The following is an 18,746-nucleotide window of genomic DNA, read 5'->3' as shown; positions in this document are numbered from 1 at the left end:
CTGCTCCCAATTTACACAGCCTGCCTGACAGCAAAAAATGGGGACAGAGGAGAAGTAATAGGATGGTGCTTTCTGGGGGTACCTAAGGAGCCAGGCCGGCACATCCCATGTGAACAAAAGCAGCACCAGGGCACAGCGAGGAGCTGGGCAGAGGCTGGCTCTCAGCAGCCCGCACAGGGCAATATTAAGGCACAATGCAGCCAGCACCATCAGCCACTCTCTTCCCGGTATGGTCTGTGAAGATGTGAAGCAAAAAATGCTGCTTGATGCAGGGGGCCATGATAGACGATGCAGCCTTTCCCCACAGCTCGCTGGCCCACACCCCACTGGCTGCTGCTGCTGTTCATTAGCCAGCGGCTACTCGATGGCCTGGGGCAAATGAGCACACTGGTTCTCAGGCCACTTCCCAGAAGGCACATTATGAAATATACTGCCAGAATTGCCATCTCTGCCAGCTGAGGGACCAGGACCAAGCAGGGTGGGGAGGGCACCTGGAGCGAGAGCCAGGCATGCTGCTGAGCAAGCTGGTCCTGCACCAGCACTGAGCACCAAACAGCATCCTCACAGGTGACTGACAGCTGACCTGCTGTCTGCTGCAGGATCACACCAAGAAACTGCACAGCTTGATTGATTTAATCCTGTATCGTACAAGAAAAGCTGACCTGAGGGTCTGGAAAGGGCTGCTGGTCACCCTCCGAGATGCAACCCTGGCTCCTCGGGCACAGCAGCACACCTGCACCTGGCAGCCCATGGGACACACCTTTCAGCCATGCTTGGCTAAATATTTCCCCTGCAATCAATTCCAGCATATAAAACCATCAAACAGAGTAACCTTGCAATCAAATAGCCAACAGAGAAAAGTGTTTAATATTATCCACTCCAGATAATGATCTGTATTTCCAGCACAGGCCCCAAACACACATCACCATGCACTAAATGCCATGCAATTGCCTACACAACAACTTAAGCAAAGATTGAAAGTGAGGAGAGAAGAGGGAGGGTAGAAAGCAAAGCACAGGGAGATTGCAATCTGTGCCACCAGTGTGTGCGGGAGCCGGGCTGGGGGAGCGCTGCAATGCAGTTCGGTGCACAGTCGTGTGGTGGACCTTCAGGATGGCGCGTTGGATGCCTGCCTGGATTTACAAACCGTGCGTGCTGTTACACACACAGGTGAAGAACAGACGGCCTTAGGGTTTACAAGACAGCAATGCCATGGATGAATTAAGAGGCAACCAAACTTCTCTCTGCAGGAGATCCACCTGCCGGCGAAGGTTATCCTAGGTAATGGGAGAATCTCTGCTCTTTCTACCCTGCTTACAAACAGCACATCTTAATTCAGTCTCCAGGTCATTGCATGGACGAACAGACTGCAAAGGTTGGGAGAATAGAGACACCTGGGGAAGGACAGTGATTTAGAGAAGCAGAGCAGTGCAGCATCTCTGGTCTGAACAGCTACGCTGCTAACGCACAGAGCTTAGCGAACTCTGCACAGCCGCCCCCACAGCATCCGTTCCATCTTTCAAAAGTCACGAATACAACTAAATCACTTATTCCACGTTTTTCTTTCCACTTTTCTGCCCCCTTCATTCCTGCATGCTACTTAGTCTGCTGCTGACCCCATGGCATGGGAGAGAGACTCCAAGGCTTCCTTCTTCCAGCAGAAATTAGATACCTGGCACTGGCAGGGAGCTGACAGCTCCCAAACATTCACTTGCTTTTACACTCGAGCCACAGGGCTTCTGCCCAGCATGCCAGCAGGCAGGAGAAGCATTCCTAGGATATACAGCCTCCTGCCACAGCGCTGAATGCCAGCTGGGAGACTTCAGCAGCGCTCCTCAGCTGGTGCGATTTGCCCCGGCTCTGGAGCAGCCAATGGAGACGTGTAGCACCAGCCGAGGAGCAGCCGTGGGTCCAGCTCCATCCCACCACGGTGCCTGCATCAGGGAACCTGGCTTCAGTTCCTCGCTGGTATTGACTTAGCAGCACCCCCCAGCTTGGTGTTTCAAACACTGCCTGCCTTTATCCTACACCCAGCAATTAGCAGTCCAGGCACCAGTCCTGGCACACTTCTCTCCTCCCCGGCACCCCCTGCCACTTCTGCAACGGCAGATGTAGGGAAATCATAGAGTACACCCGTCAAAACCACAGCTCTTCCCCAGCATCGCCACGCAAATCCTTTTCACCCACCAAACTGAGATTCGCACGTTATGGCACTCCACCTGCACTGGCTGCGGCGAGCCTGATGTTCCTGCACCGCAACACAGCTGGGCGACCGGTGGCGCTTCAGCAGAGCACTCAGAGATGTGAATGTCAGGGAGAGAGATTTGTCACATAACATTACCTACAAGAGAAGGCAGAAAAGGCTAGAAAAATGCCTAACAATTGCTGTAATTATGGCTTCTTCAAATGACTACATGATGTCAGACAAGGGCTGGCATAGCTTACCATAACCGAACCTAGGGTGGATGCTGTTCCAAGCCAGTGATTAATAGTCTGCTAGGATTTGTTTTGGCACGGCAAAAAAATGAGTGTGGTGTCTCAAAAAGATGCCAGATGGATGGCCGGGAGCAGAGCCCCCCAGCCAGCCGCCAGCACTGCACTGCAGAGCAGGTGCTGGCAGCAGCAGTGCTGGCGCAGGTTGTCACCCCGAGCCACGCAGTGCTTGCTCCTTATTTGTGGGGTAACTGCATCCTGGCAGGGACCAGCTCCTGCCGCTGCCTGGACCCCGACACTGCTCCAGCCATTCCCGGCACCTTGCAGAACAGGCATGATGCTGGATGCAAAGGCCAGTGTGCAGGCAGGATTGCTGGCTCCCATCCTCCCGCAGTGCAGGCTGCTGAGCAGCACAAGCACATGCAGACAGCCTTGTCATTATCCTCGCATCAGGTGCATCCCCACAACAAATTCCTGGACCTCATTTTCAGCAGGAATGCCAGGACAAAGCCTTCCTCCTGCAGCTTGGGTTGGTCCCCCTCTCCTTCGCCAGCCTGCAGACTTCACTTGCTCCAGGGCAATGAGACATCACCCTCTCGGCAGCCGAAACAGCGGCCACAGCTCCAGCAGTGCAAAAGCCTGAAGTGTGGTCCCTCAAGAGGCCACCCACCCACCGTGGAGCAGGTGTGCAGGGTGAGAGAGCTGCCTTCCCCACAGAACCCTGGGCCAGCGTGCCACCACAGCTACGGCCAACGCAGACTGTGTTCTTCAGAGAAGGATGCAGCGGGGAGGTGGCAACCATGCTCACATCGCTCTTCACCTTGGCAAGTAAGAGGCAGATCTTGGCTGTCCACGCAAGTCACGGTGTCTGCTGGTGCCAACGCATCCTCCAGTGCGAGGCTAAGGATGAAACTGAGTCCAGCTGGGCCACAAGATTTATTGTTTGGATCAGGCTGAGAAACACTTATGCGGTGTTTTATTAACCATAATGGATAGCTGTGCCTGGTAAAATGAATAATAATCTTGTTTAAGGGATCACTCCTGAATCACACAGTATTGTTGCCAATGCTGCAAACTTTCCTCACTGGTCTGCAGGCCAACTCCCGCCCTGGAGCAGGTGATGCACAGAAGACCACAAAAGGTAGGACAGTTTTCTTCATTTTTTTCTTTCTTTTTCTTTTCTTTTAAGAATTGGAGATAATATGACAAGTAGCATCCTCCATCTCACAGTCCCTCTGATTTTCACACATCTCATCTCAGTCCATCAGGAGTGCTGTCTTACCAAGCACTTACCCAGCCTGCAGCTCCACATCCATCTCAGGTGTTTCCCGGGGACAGAGCTCTGCCTGGGGTAAATGGTCAGTGGCTAATGGAAGGAAGTAGAGGAAAAAGTAATTTACATCAGCTAAGCATTTATTCTGTACACTGCTATTTTGTGATCATCTATAATTTTAATCTATTAACAGTAGAAGGTGCATCTGTTCTCTGGGTTCATCTTGTTTACAGGTGATGTAAACAAGACTGAGGGACTGGTCTTCTATTTGAGGGTATTTTTGGAAATCCTGTATTTCTTCAATCATGAGTGACCCCTGAAACTGAGGGGGGGCACTTGGAGAGGGACAGCATCCTACCTGACAGAGAAGCTGCCTTTTAAGCAAGACCCACTCCGACATGTTACATGCTCAGGAGCAGCAAAGCGTGCCGCAGCGAGACTGCCAGCCAGCTTTTGCAACGATGAGACATGCCATTGCCACCACCCCAGCTCTGTTAAAAAGCAGCGAGATGCAGTGGGCAGCAGCAGCCCAGGGATGTATGTCAGGCAGAGCTGGGACAGAGATCCAGGCTTGGGCACCAGTGGGGAATGCACCAGGATCCTAGAGAAAGCTGTCACCCGTAGTAGCTCCGCGTGCATGTCCTCCTGAAATATCCCCTCCCTGGTTCTCCACCCGGTGCCCAAGACCCTCATGCAGCGGAGCTGAGGCTCTGATTCAGGGCAGCGAGCTCTCCTGCAGCCAGGGAATAAATAATCATTAAAGTGAAGGCAGGTACCATGCTCAAAGGAAAAAGCAGCAAGTACAGCCTAGACCACGTGGCAGAGTTACGTGTTGCGCTATGTAAAAACACACCCTTCCTGGTAGAGATTTAACATATACCTCAGCCCTATCACCATAATTTACTTTAATTAGCAAGCTAATCAGCTGACGGCACTGTGGAGCCAGGGCTGGCACTGGGTGATGGCCAAAGGTCCTGATGGAGAAAGCCACCAGTGGGAACCATCATGATGCAGCCCCTCCGCACCCCACACAGGACAACCCTAATCCTGTGTGATGCTGGGAGGGGTGCAGGTGGGGGGCTCAGCCCCGCAGAGCCCGGCTCAACCGTCCTGCATCTGCCTGGCTGTGGGGGAAGGCCTGAGCAGCCACCCATGATGGAGATGCTGAAGGAAAGCACAGCTCATTGAGATTCTGCCTGCCTTCGCAAACCAAGGCAGCGGCTGCCGCGGGCTGGGTGCCCCAGCGCTGCCCGCACAGCTCGCCCGGGCGGCTGGTGGGTTGGGCTTGCTCCGCACCCGGGTAGCAAAGCCTGCACGGCCAGCGGCGCCGTCAGTCAGCCTCCTGTGAACAGCAAAGAGAGGGAAATAAATACTAAACAGGTCTCCTGCAACACACACAAATGCCACGGAGACCGTCCTCTTTAACACAAGCCGGTTTCCCCTCGGGAGCCTGCTTTGAACTCTGTTTTAACACAAGCCCAGGACTGTCCCTTCCCTTTCCTCACTGGTATGGAGGCCAGCAGCACAGGCGGGCTGTCCCCCACGGCCCTCCCAAGGGACATCCCTGCCCACATGCAGAAACGTAACACGCTCGCTCAGATTTTGAGTAAGTCACCTATCTCCAGCAATGACAGCCACCGCCAGCAGCTCTGCCCGCCAGGCTCTGGCTGCTGCCACCATTCAGGTGCCGAGATTTGCACGGCTTCGGGCACCTGCAGAACCTGAGCTGGAACAGACAGAGCTGGTTTAAGTATCCTGTGAATTTGCAGCAAAGTTTATTGGAAACTTTTAGCTCTCTTTCTGTTCATTAATGAAGTTCAAACATACTTTGATTTTCTTCATATTTGCTCATTATTTGAAATTGCACAGGGATGCTTTAATGGGGATGTTTCGAAGCAGGGTCTGCCCGCCTAATGTTCAAAGGCAGGCAGGCAGCAGCCACAGCATGTCCCTGCTCTGGCCTCGACACACTCTGCAGGATGGAAACCTGGCAAGGATTCAGGCTCCTACTGCCACCCCCCAGACCTCCTCTTTCTGCAGGCTTTTCTGCAAGCAGACTTTGCTCCAGATGCAGAAGCGCTTGCTGAGAGCAATTTAAAAGGGTTTGCAAACACCAGCATGGTTCTTATTGAAACAAATATCCACCAATCTGTGCCGTGCTCTGAGAGCACCAGCTCCAGGAAAGATCACATCTCCCCAGCTGGTCTGGACACGGTGCCACAGCAGCAGCGTCAGAGCCACTTGGCTGCAGGCAACTCCCTGCCAGCCCTGCCTGCACCATGGGGCACACACTCCGGCCACCCTCCCAGCACACAGCCATGGTGGGACCATGCTGCCGGAGCTGAAGAAGGGTGGAGGGGAATGCAGCTGGAGGGCACAAGAGGACAGCCCATCACCAAAATGCACCCTGTGGTAGGAGCACCCATACCAGGGCAGGCAACGTGGCAGGAGGTCATCGTGGGCACCCAGCACAGCTTCTCCACGCTGCCATCAATGCCTGCATGGATAACAAAGCTCCATGTATGCGAGATCACCACGCAGGCAAGGAAACGCAGAGCAGGGCCATGAGATGGCTCCTTTCCCTGCTTCTCCAGCCACCTGCCTGACCTGGGCCAGGACACCTGAGGTGACCCTGGCTGGTGTACTCAGAAGGGAGAACTGTGGGGTAAGACGCAAATCCCTTGTTTAATCCTGGTTACACCGAGGAGGAGCACTGGTGACTGCCACATCTGTCAAACTGCAGAAGAAAGTCTCACCCCAGACACGGTGGAGCTTCCCTGCCCCAGCTATGGGACGAGCAGCCACCACGGGGTTTTCCAAACAAGGAGCCGACACTGACCGGCAGAAAGCTTTTGTGTGGATGCTGCCAGCCACTGCCGAAACTTCTGCGGTCTGAATATTCCAAACCTGCTGTAACATTTGGGTATTTCACATATACTGCACAAGCCCACTTTATTTCGGGAATTATATGGTGATGGATAGCTAGATGCAAGGAAAGGCCATTATATGCTATAAAAAGCTGCACAGTCTTCCTGCCTGCTCCGTGCTCTGTGACAAACCATCTGCTTTGCCTGCACCTCCCTTTGTTTATCCTGCTCAGCTCAGCTGAAATTAAAATTGAGAAAAGCAATTTCTCCCGATCAAGTTGGAAAGATAAGGAGAGCGGCTGCTGCACACACTGCCATAGAAACCTGGGCTACTCCAGCGTTTCACCCTCCTCCTCCTCCCTGTGCACCAGCTAAGCCTGTGAAGTGCCCAGCTGCAGTGGGAAGATCCTTCTGCTCATGCCAAAGGAGAAACACAGATGGATTTAGCCACGGGAGATCTATCTCGCAAACGCAGCACTAAGGAGTTTTGTTTTACTCGTGCTCCCATCCCCTCCCCTCGGATTCAGAAGTACAAAGTGGCCCCTTTGATTAGAAAAACACATTTAGATGAATTTGGAATTATTTCTCATTTGAGAGAAAGGAGGGGGCAAGGCATCATTTTCCCAGAGAATATTTCTGGAGCATTTGAGAACCTTCTAGGTTACGTTTACACCACTAAAGCACTTTTCAGCTCAAAACACTCTACAAAATATGGGTCCAGGCTACAGACACAGCTGCAGCTCAGCTTTGGCACCAAGCCTCCAGGATTCGGTCCCCCAGCATGGAAGCCCAGCCTCTGACAATACACCTGCATGTGGCTGTGAAAGCTGTAGGATGGGAGAGAGCCCCTCACCACCTCCTCCCAGCACCTCCTCTTGAGATGCTGGAGTACAAGCCCCCTTTAAGCCCAGTGGGTTAGCACCTGCAACCTATTTGCAGCCCATTTGCACCACTCATGCCAGGAACAGCACAGAGTACAGCTCTTAAAAGACAGGAGATCTTCCTATTTCTACATCCTATTTCTTTAGACATGTTAATAGCATGAGGCCTCTTCTCTCTAAGATGCAGAAACAGCTGCTTGAGTCTCCACTGAATTAAGCTAAGGGCAAGTTTTACGTTTTGAATGAAGATTTTTGGGGTCTGGTGTTTTTTTCAAAACCTGAGAGCAAAGACATCAGAAAAACATCAAGCTGTGAGACATGCCATTTTCCCTGTGCTGGTATAACTCAGGAATAGCTGAATAAAACTGCAGTCCATGTTCCTGACAAATTCCCCAGTGGGCTGAGTAAAGGCTGGAGAAATTCCACCCCAGAAGGTAATTGCTTTTTTCTTTTTTTTCCTTTTCTTCCTGAGGTTATCAGAGTTACCGGGAGGCAGCAGAAGCCCCTTGCCTCACGGGAGCAAGCAGACCTGTGTGTGCTGGAGCCCACTGATTGTGGGCTACACGCAGGGCTGGTGGGCTGCAAAGACCAGCTTTTTTGCAGGGCCACGCAACCAAGTAAGGGGACAATTGGCTGTCATGGCCCTTCTGCTCCCTAAAGCCATGGGCGGAGGGTCAGGAGACCTCCAGGGCCTGACAGGAGACCAAGGAACACTCTAGGTGGGAGCAGGATCCTCACCTACACAGACTGCACCTTCTGTAGGCACCCATGGCTCTGTGACCACCTCTGACAGCAAAGAAAAGCTCTCACAGCTCAGGTGAAACATGAACGGAGGGTGCCTTGAATCCCAGCACCTTAACCTCCTCCCTCTACCGTGCCACTCTTACCTCAGAAACCCCACTGCCCCGCAGGTAGAGCAGCCATCGCAGCCCTGCAGCCAGAGATGCCAGGCACTTGCTGCCACCAATTAATCAAGATGACTGCTTTGATTGCAGTTACATGTCAGGGGGCAGATAATGCCGATAAACCCCTCTGCAGCAAGGCAAAACCAGAGTGACAATGCCAGCAAATCAATAGAGCGATCCTGGATTTGCATGGGATGCGTTACCTTAGGATCTGAATCTGTTCCTGGGTTTGTCCAGGATAAGCAAGATTAGATCTGGATCAATCCTGGGCTTACTGGGGCTAAGCAAGATTAGACCACAGATCAGTCTCCATATTGATCATATAATTTGTCACTACTGTGCTTGGGGAAAAAAAAAAAAAAAATCTCCTGTGCAGTTAATGGAGGCTGCACCAGCACGAGGAAGTGGAGATGCCAGGCTATATTCATTAGACATGTCATTCACTCAGCACAGTCATTGTTTTCTGTGATAATGTACTTAAAATTCAGCAGCACACTCTTCCCCACATTTAAATAGAAACAGATTTACCCACAGACATATATTATGCATTAAAAACAGTATTTTAGGAATTGGAGTAAGAATTCACCTGACTCCTCATTTATCTGCAGCTAATGAGGCTCCACAAACCAGCATCCCACGAATGCTCCCGCCCGAGCAAGAGCCGGAGGGACCACGACTCTGGGATGGCACAAGCAGCGGGAGCAGCATGTGGTCTGGGTAGTAACTCGGGGGAGAAGCAAGCTGAGCATCCGAGGAAGCTGGGTACACAAAGGGAATGGGGAATGATCTGCAACACCACTTGCTTGACAGCATCTGCCGGTGTCGGCCGATGCGATGTGACATTTTGGTGTCTGGGATGGGGATGTGACTTCATCTAGACCTTGCTAAGTTGCCCTGGGATTTTGAAGGGTTTGATGATAATAATAACTGGTTGGTTTTTTTGCATGAGCTGCTTTTTATGCATCCCTGACTTTAAGAGTTAGAAGGAATCAAAGACTTTGCAAACCTTCTGGCAGCGTTAGGGATCGCAGCCCACTGCGAGCAGGGAGGAGAGGGAAGAGCTCTCATGGCCTCTGAAGTCTGCTCCTCCTCGGGGAGCGGTGTAAAGTTATTTCTGCAATATTGCAACTGGATCAGCCAAGGAGGAGATGACATGAGATTAATGAAATAATAGTGCTCTGTGGGCTGAGCAGGGAGCAGGGCAGGATATTGCCCTGGCAATGCTTTTGGCAACTAGCTGAGCATCAGGCAGGGGAAACCACAGACGCCGGCCTCCTGCCTCTGACTTTGCCTCCAGCAACAAGGACTTCTGTCTGCATCTCTCCTGTGCCCCTGTCCCCTCCTGGGCCAGGGAGGGTCATTTCCAGGTGCAGAGATGACAAGTTACTCAGTCATGGCTGGCGCAGGAGCACCAAGCCACAGCTCACTTTTTTCAGGCTGTGATGAGGATAGTGCTTGGTACTCTAATTTATCCAAACAGAAATGCCTCCCAAATTTCTCTGCAAATTTTCCCAAGGTATCCATGTCCTCTTCTTATTGACCACACTGCTGAAAGCCTTATCTGCTGAAGACAAGCGTTCTCGCCTGTGTGGCAGCTAACACTAATAAATCACTGTCACACTGCCACTAGGGAGATCCTGCTGGGGAAGGGCTGCGGGGGCACTGGGTGATGGGTCTTTGCTCCTCCCAGTCCCCCTCTCCCCACCAGCCTCAGAGCAAGGCCAGGGTCTGGGAACCTCTCAGGGGCTCAGCCACCTTCTGCAGACACCAGTTTCTGCAAACAACCCCTGCACATGTTTTTTTCCCCTGCTTACCCTGGTAAATATGTTTCAGTTAATCCAATTTGCTCTCACACTGAGTAGCATCAAACACAGCAGCTGCCAACCAAATATTAAAGATACAAAAAAAAAAAAAAACCACCACCTTCTCCAGCCCCTTGCTGACGGTTTGGGAGGGAAGACTCAGCACAGGCATCCACACATTACAGAGAGAAAGCAATTCCCTCAGTCCCCCAAGACACAGCTGGGGTACACTGGCAACCAGCAGCAAATAACATAGGGGCAAAGGACTAAATCACATTTGTACGCCATCCTCCTCCCCCCATGTTTCTCTGCATTATTTAAAAGAAAACAGGTTCTCTTCTAGTTTTTCTTCTTTGCCTTTTGCACTCAATTCCTGCTGCTGGTGGGTGAATTAAACCAAACCCTCCGAGCCCCGGTTTTGAAGCAGGATGAAGCCACGCTCTAGGTCCGATGCGGCCACACCAGTTCCTGCAGCAGGACAGAGCCAGCCCTCCGATCAGCTGGACGCAGAGCGGCACAGTCCGGGCTCAGCAGAGCCCGCAGCTATCACACATTGAAAGAAACCCAGAGCCCAACACTTGTGGCTTCAGCTGCAGACCTGGGCTCAAACCCTGGGAAAGAGCCATGCCCAGGGAGCAGGCACATGGGCAGCTGCCACTGACTCTGCCCAGGAGCATCACAAACATCAAGAAGGACCAAGACAAAGCAAGAGCTTGGGGCACCATAGGCAGTGTGTGGAGGCAAGGGCAGGCACCATACATCAGCATGAGCCCCAGGTTCCTCACCCTCACTCAAGCATCAGATGCATCAACAGCATTGCACCGGACTATCTGGATGCCCCATGAGGAGCCTCTGAATCCCCCCTGTCCCCCACCGACATCTTGCAGGAGGGTCTCGCAGGAGCAGCATCACTTTCCCCAAAAAATAACTCTTCACCTGCACCACCCCAGCAGACACCATGGGCAGGACGAGGTGGGAGTGAGAGGGGCAGCCCCACACATGCCGAGTGTGGGCAGGGGAGCTGCTTCACCCCCCCACCCCCCAGCAGGCTGGGCTGGAGGCAGGGAGAGGATCCTGCCTCTCACCCAGGGCACACATAAGGGCATGAGGTTAGAGCAGGCGCCAGCATCTCTATTGGAAAACCTACCCCTGCAGAGCTCAATTGATTTTCTTTAAATTAATCTATTTACAGCAGTTGGAGTTGAGCTAGCTTTAGGTGCTATTTAAGCTGCTTTCCCTGTGCCTTGCGTTCAGCATTTGCATGGTGGGATTAAGTCAGATGGAGGCGAAGCAGGAGCAGAGGCACCAGCACCTCTAAGTGCTGCTGCCTGGTGTCTGCACACCCAGAGCAGGTCCTGAGCCCAGCAGGAGCCCAGAATCCTCAGAGCCCTCCATTCTGCACGCCCAAAGCATCCCCCCCACCCCAGTCAGGGCAAGGCTGGGGAGGCAGTGAAGGAGCCCCAAAAGCTTTGGGGTGCAGCATTGGAAGGCCAGACCCCACCAGCCTGAGGTGCCCCAGCCCAGCAGGACACCCAGCCGCCTCCACCAGAGACCCTTCATGCCTTGGAAAAAGGCTTAGTGGGGAGGATTTCTCCTCTCTGTCATTAACCTGACATAACATCTTTCCTGCTGGCAGCTTTCAGGCTCAGCAGGTTTGTTATAAAATTCATTATCAGATACTGCAATCACAGTCACCTTTATTGGGCTCTGCATTTACAATAATTAGGCCAATAAACACTGATTTATAAAAATGACAAACAGGAACTCCCAGTAAGCAAGAAAAATGTGCCTTCTTTAGTGAGCAGTTTCTCACAGGACAAAAAAAAAAAATATGTAAAAAGGCAGAAACCAATCACCACATCTGACAGCAAAGTTAAGCAGGTTCTCCCAGGAATTTCCAACGCCAGCCAACACCTCACCGGGAACAGACCTGGATGCAGACCCCTGGGCCAGGCAGCCCAGCATGGGGCAGGGGGTGCATCCCCCATCCCAAGGGCTGCAGCCCCCTCCTGCTGCAATGCCCAGGCAGCCAGGGAGCGGGGGAGATGCTGGGGTTGCGATGGGAGAAGATCGTGGCAGGTGGCACAGAGAGGGAAAGAGCAAAGAGGAGGCGGGAGGAACCACGCAGGAGAGCAGGAACAAAGCAAAAGTGGAGAGAAAAATCCAGCAGAAGGGAAGCACCTTGGCAGGGTGGGAGGGGAAAAAAAAATACTTGCCAGCTATAGCAATGGGGGAGCAGAGCAACAGGAGAGAAAGAGAGCGAGATTGAGCTTCGAGCCTTGATGTTAGGAAAAAAGATAAGAGCCTCAACAGGAGGGAAGGAGAGTGCAAGGTGTCACCTCTGAGAGGAGGCAACGCAGATGCTTGCTGCATGGCCAGACTGCTCCAAAGGCACACAGGGCTGGGCTCAGCCTGCTGCAGGTGGGTACATCAGGTGGAAGGCAAAGGCAGGCACACCGCAGAAGTGTGCCGTCACAACCCCAAAGGCAAAGGCTCACCAAGTCAGTAAGAGCTGAGCTGCAGCCAGCCCAGGTGCAGGGGAAGGGAGCAGCAAGCTTGTAGGGCACAGAATGGGGCCAGCCACAGCATCAGTGACCCAGCACCACACAGGGTACGAGCCAGCTCTCCCACAAACCCCAGGATGGGCATGAGGAGAGCCCCGTCCAGGGGTCAGCGCACCAGGACTCTGGCACCTCTGGAAAGGGCAATAGCCAAGTCACCTGTGTTTCAGCAGGACCCCCAGTAGCAGTGGGACATCAGCTACTGGGACATAGGACAACCCACAGCAGCTCCCAGTACCACTCTGCAGCGCTGGGAACCCTCCGGCTTGCCACCAGTCAGGCAGCAGCCCCAGGAGATGGCTGCCTCCAAAGGCTGGTCCCGCACAGCGCCGGGCAGGAGGAAGCATGGCAGGAACACCGTGCCCATGGCCCCCAGCAGCCAGCCTGCTCTCGCAGGCGGGCGAGCAGCACATGCCACGGTACATCATCACCAATATGCTTATTGTCTCCCCTCCGCACCCCCTTTGCAGGCCATCTGCGATCACACATGGCTGAGGCGGAGAGGAAGCTGCAGAGGAGGAGGAGGAGGAGGAGGGGGGGAGGAGATCCCCTTCCACCAGCACAGTGCGGGCACACAGCCCAGCCTGGCACAGGTACTGTTCCCCTACAGCAACAAGACTGGGTAATGCCCACAGCACTGCCGTGACCCCACAGCTCCCACCTCACCCGCACACACAGGAGCCTCTTCCCTGCTCTGTCTCCTGCTTTTTTCATCTGTAATTGTCCCAATTTCCCCTTGCTGATCCTCAGCACCCTGCACTCCTGAAGATGCTCAGAGCCCGGCAGCCCCTCCTCAGGCAGCCAAGGGTCAGCAGCAGTACAGCCCAAACTCTCTCTGCTGCCATCCCAGCCCCTATATACCCTCCCAACCAGGAGCAGCTGAGCAGCATTGGCTCCAACCACCTTTGCTCGTGGGGAACACCTGGTGCCCTAGGTGGAAGCATATCTGCTGAAGTAACCCCACAACCCAGCCCCCCTAGGGCCCACCCACCTGCCGGTGAACATCTGGAGGGGAACCAGCCCACAGCAGCATCAGCTGATGAACCCCAAAATTCATAGTTGCAGAGCCTTCCATGGCTTCATTCTATTTGGGGCAGAGATGGGCAATCATGCTGACTTTGATTCATTTTATTTATTTTATTGATTTTTAAAATAGCTGCTTTTCTTCCAAAAGGACCCTGGAGCCGTGAACAGCTTGACTGAGAGCTGAGAAAGGCAACAGCTGAGCTCAAGAGGCAGGGGAAGCAGGTCAGGTTATGTGGAGACATCACTGAGAAAGGACCAGGCAAACCCCCTCTCCTGAGCCTCAGGATCTCCCCAGAAACCTCGGCACACTTGGGAGACCAGGGCATCCATCCTCCCATTGCTGGGATGCTGCGGCAGTATGTGGTCTCAGAGGATGAGAGATGATGCTTGCAGCATCGCAGCTCAATTAATTGCAAAGGACATCAATGGGAGATTTAATGACAATCAAAGAAAAATTAACTGTGTTCAAATTCTTCAATTTAATGGATTCCTTTTTGATTAGTAGCATTCAGGAGTAATCTCAACTCTGTCTTTACTTGCTTTAGTAAGTAAACAACATTAATACGTATATTGGGTGACAGTGTAAAAGAACACAGGAGCCTACGTGACACTGAACTGATGCAGTAGGAAATGTTCAATATGCTAATATTAAATATTTTAGTTTTACTAAACAGTGGTAATACACTGCCTATTCTCTTCACGCAATCCCAGTACGATGCAGCCATTTTTGCCAAAAATGTCCTTCTCCCTGTGGGTTTCCCGCTGCTGAGTTCATGACCAAGGTGAGATACGGACCCTGCTGTCCCTCAAAGGGGAACCTCGTGCCTTTCCCCCACCGCTGGGCTTATCGCTGCTGCTGGAGAAACCCAGAGCATCCATCCCTCCTGCAAAGCACCCACACGCTCACAGCACGACATCAGCACTTCCTCGAGAAACCAGGCTGGCCTTGTCCACCTCCTTCCCCCTGCACCTCAGGCACGGTCATCACAAAATTACTGGCTTCTAACTAAGCAGGCTGGCAATTAACTGCTGCCCACGGAGCGCCTGCATCACCCTGAGCATCTGTCTGCTGCCATGAGTATGGAACCCCCCAACAGGGGGGCAGTTACTGCAAGGCAGGGGGAGGCACTGACCCCTCGCTCCCCAAGTTATCCTCTTCTTGGTTTCCTTTCTAGCACCTCCAAGAGGAGCTGTAGACTATTTTTTCGGATCTGGACACCCCTTAAACTATTTTTAATAAAATGCTTTTTGGTGTAACACCAATACACATGTAGCTTTCAATTACATTTTAGCACTCCCAGTAGGAAGCAGCTCTTTATTGGGAGAAGTGACTTATGATAGTGCGGGATTATGGGTTTGGTCTTTGCATTACAGATATTCAAAGCCTGGTGAAAATAAAAACTGCTCAGCACATATTCTGTAGATGAGCTCAGCTTTGTGCACAGGGAAGCATTTCTGAAGAAGTTAAGTGTTTGAAATAAAACCGTGCAGTCATCTAGTAGAACAGAGACATGAAATTGTTATTTATCAAGATGAAACCAGCATTTGGATAAAATTCTCCGGCGCTGTTAATAACTTCTGTTGACGAGGGAGTCGCAACAGCAGCAATGAGGTAGACATCCCCCAGAGCCTGGAGGAGTGGGATTTTTCACGGGCTGTGAGCAAGGAGAAGTGTGTGTCTCTAGTAATAACCTTCTGAGCAGCTTCATCAGAACGGCCACCATGAATTTATCTTCTTCTATTCTCTCCAAAAGCTTTGTCAGTTTTGAATAATCTGCTGTGGCTACAGGCTGCCAGCGTGCCACATGGCCACGTGCATCTCCAACATGAAGTCCAACTCCCCGAGCAGTTTTATCATAATGATTAAGTTTCTTAACTTAAATCAAGGATGTCTCTGGAGTTCCCTACAACAATGCGAACTTAAGATAAACAATGAATGATGAATAGGCCAATTACTGAAACCTCCCTTCAGCTGAGGCCATATGTGGCTAGTTGATAAGAGGAGGTATGCATCCTCTCATCTGGCAAATGTTACAGAAAATGGGATGGTTTGAAGCAAAGACTGTTCTGTATAATCAGGCACTGCCTAATGAGCAATTTCCTTTTATATATGATTTTTCCCTTTCTCTATTTGTTGTCCAGGATGTTGGAAGTGGGGAGGGAGCCGGCAGCCCAACCGACATACGTGTAAATGCTTCACCCTGGTATAAATCACTGCCCGCTGCTCCCACAGGAGGTCCCAGCCCAAGACACAAAAGCAGCAGGAGAAGGCTGAGGGCTGTGTGATGGTACTGCACATACCTCCCAAAGGCGAGGCAGCCCTTCCTGAGAGACCCACAGCCGGGGAATAGCTGTTCTGTAAATCCGCCAGCAGCCTGCTCCAAGCTTTCTGTGTGCAACAGCAAAGCGGGACAGACACTTGGACCACGGCTGCAGGACCAGCGGATGGACACCTTGGAGCACAGCTGCAGGACCAGGGGATGGACACCTTGGAGCACAGCTGCAGGACCAGCGGACGGACACCTTGGACTGTGGATTCAGAACCAGGGGACAGACACCTTGGAGCACAGCTGCAGGACCAGCGGATGGACACCTTGGAGCACAGCTTCAGGACCAGGGGATGGACACCTTGGACTGTGGATTCAGAACCAGGGGATGGATACCTTGGACCACGGCTGCAGGACCAGGGGACAGACACCTTGGACCGTGGATGCAGCACCCCAGACAAGCTGTAAGCCAGCACTCTGGGCATATTTTGGGGCTGAAGCACCTAAAAGAGCAAAGTGAGAGGCATCACGCTGACTGAGAGACCTCCCAGTGGCAGCCAAGGAGAAGGGCCCAGGACTGGCAGGGGCAGGCACAGTGGTGTCCCTGGGTGCTGTGGCTCTGTGCTGTGCCCTCAGCTCCATCCGGGAGCAGGTGCCACCACTGCCACCACACCACCCTGCAGCGAGAGCTGTGAGGCGCTGCGTCCAGCGGTAAATGATATGATTTACTTACTACCTATGGAATTGCCCAATTAATTCACTATCCACATTAATATTATGGCTCATTTTTAACTTTACTGTCTCCATCGTTCCAATTTAGTGCTGCTCAGAGATGCTGCCACTGACCTTAATGGGGTTTTCATTATAACAAAGAGCACCGTATTAATCATGATGGGTTTTCGGCTGGATGTTGCTGCCTGAGCCCCACTGCTTTGGGGAGCTGCTTTTTAGTGGTTCGGGGACCTATTTTATTTCTGCTGGGCTTCTTGCCCCCTTTCACACTGTGTACAAACCTTCATGTTTTCCAGGAGGAATTTCTTGGTATAACATTTCCAGGCACAGAGGTTTTATGCAGCCGTCAAGCTATGCTGCAGATATGATAGATTTTTCTGGGCAAATTAGAGCAAGAAGTAGAAAACTGAAAGGATGCACCAGTCATAGCCAATGAGCCTCTTATTGTCCTGTATAAAAATCAAATGCCTTTTAATCATTTCAAATGTTCTTCTGGGTATCAATTAGTCACACATTAATATCAGTATTGCTTCTCTTCTTCAGTTCACATCAGATTAAATTCTCCCCTGTCATATATACTCGTGCTCATTAGCTTCAAGGAAAATTAGTGATTGTTCCCTACTCATTGGCACTGATGGGAGATTTCCATCGGAACTGCTTTTTATACAGAGAACCTGATTGTCATCTTAAAGAGATTGAGGTTTTTTTCCCAAAAACATTGTTGTCTTTTCATGGAAAATCCATTTTTTTTTTCTTTCTCTGAAACCCTGAATGCTGAGCCAGAACACTGGGGAATGGAAGGGAAAAAAACCATTCCTGACCAGCATCATCCTGCGGTTTCTGTCCCTGTTTGCATCCCAAGCATCCGCCTCCCTGTTGGGATCCAGCAGCTGTTGCACAGCCCACAGCTGCGGAGGGGAAGGACAATTTGGGTTGCACAGGGTTTTGCTGCCATCAAACTCTCTGGTTCAAGGCTGGATATTTATAACAGTCTCTATGGAGAGCGGCAGTGTAGAGGGGTCTCATCCTGCTCCCTGCCCTATATGGGGGCTTGGGCACATGGCTCTGATCTGGCTATGGGGCTCCATGTGCGTGCATGTGTGGACATGTGTGTGCATGCATGTGTATGCATGCATGTGTATGCATGCATTGCGTGTGCTCTCTCCCATAGCTCCCCATCCCTCCGGGCCACCAGTGCCCACTTTTGCAGGCTGCAGCAAAACAAGGTCTCCAGCCCAGTGGCAGGATCCCCTGTACCCCCCACCGCTCACCCCAGCTGCTCCATCCCCAGCACTTGCCAAGCCCTGGAAGGGACCGATGATATTTATTGAGTTTTATTAACTCCCAGCCCTGGGAGGTTCTCACCTCTTCCAGCTAATTCAGACACCCGACTCCTGCCAGAGTTACAGTGATTGCCATTAAAAAGCTTGACATTTACCTTAAAACAGTAATAAAATGATAATGCCTAATTTGGTTTACGAGTGGTATTTGCAGTGTTTCCTGTGCCTTGAGTGGGGGATATTGTGAAGATCGCTGCTATGCTGATCAATTATGTCTGCTTAACGGCACGGCTGTAATTCTTTCCTGTAATCATAACCATCTTTCAGTAGAGCTGCTCCAAAGTTTTCCTTTGAAACTGCAGTTTTGACAGGAAAAGAAAATGTTTTCAGATATTTCAGTTTCCAGTGAATAACAAAAGCTTTGGAAGCAAAACTTTCTGGTGAAAAGTGAAGAGAGACAAACCTCCTGTCTGTACAGATTTGCTGCATTTAGATTTCCAAAACCTTTCAGGTGTTTTCAAAGGCTACCTGTGACTGCTTTCCATTAAAAAGTGATTTTTCTCCTTCAAATAACCTGCTGTCTTTCACCCATCAATACGATTCCCTCCTGTTATTAGCCTCTCAAATATTAAAAACCTCTGGTGTGTTTTACATCCCCAAGTGACTGCGGCTGCGTTAAGGGAAGGGATCTGGTCCCAGAGCTGCTGCAGGGCTGCAGG

Source organism: Falco cherrug, chromosome 15 (assembly GCF_023634085.1).
Source record: "Falco cherrug isolate bFalChe1 chromosome 15, bFalChe1.pri, whole genome shotgun sequence".
NCBI lineage: Eukaryota > Metazoa > Chordata > Aves > Falconiformes > Falconidae > Falco > Falco cherrug.
The sequence above is the reverse complement of the archived record's forward strand: the minus strand, read 5'-3'. Positions refer to the sequence as shown.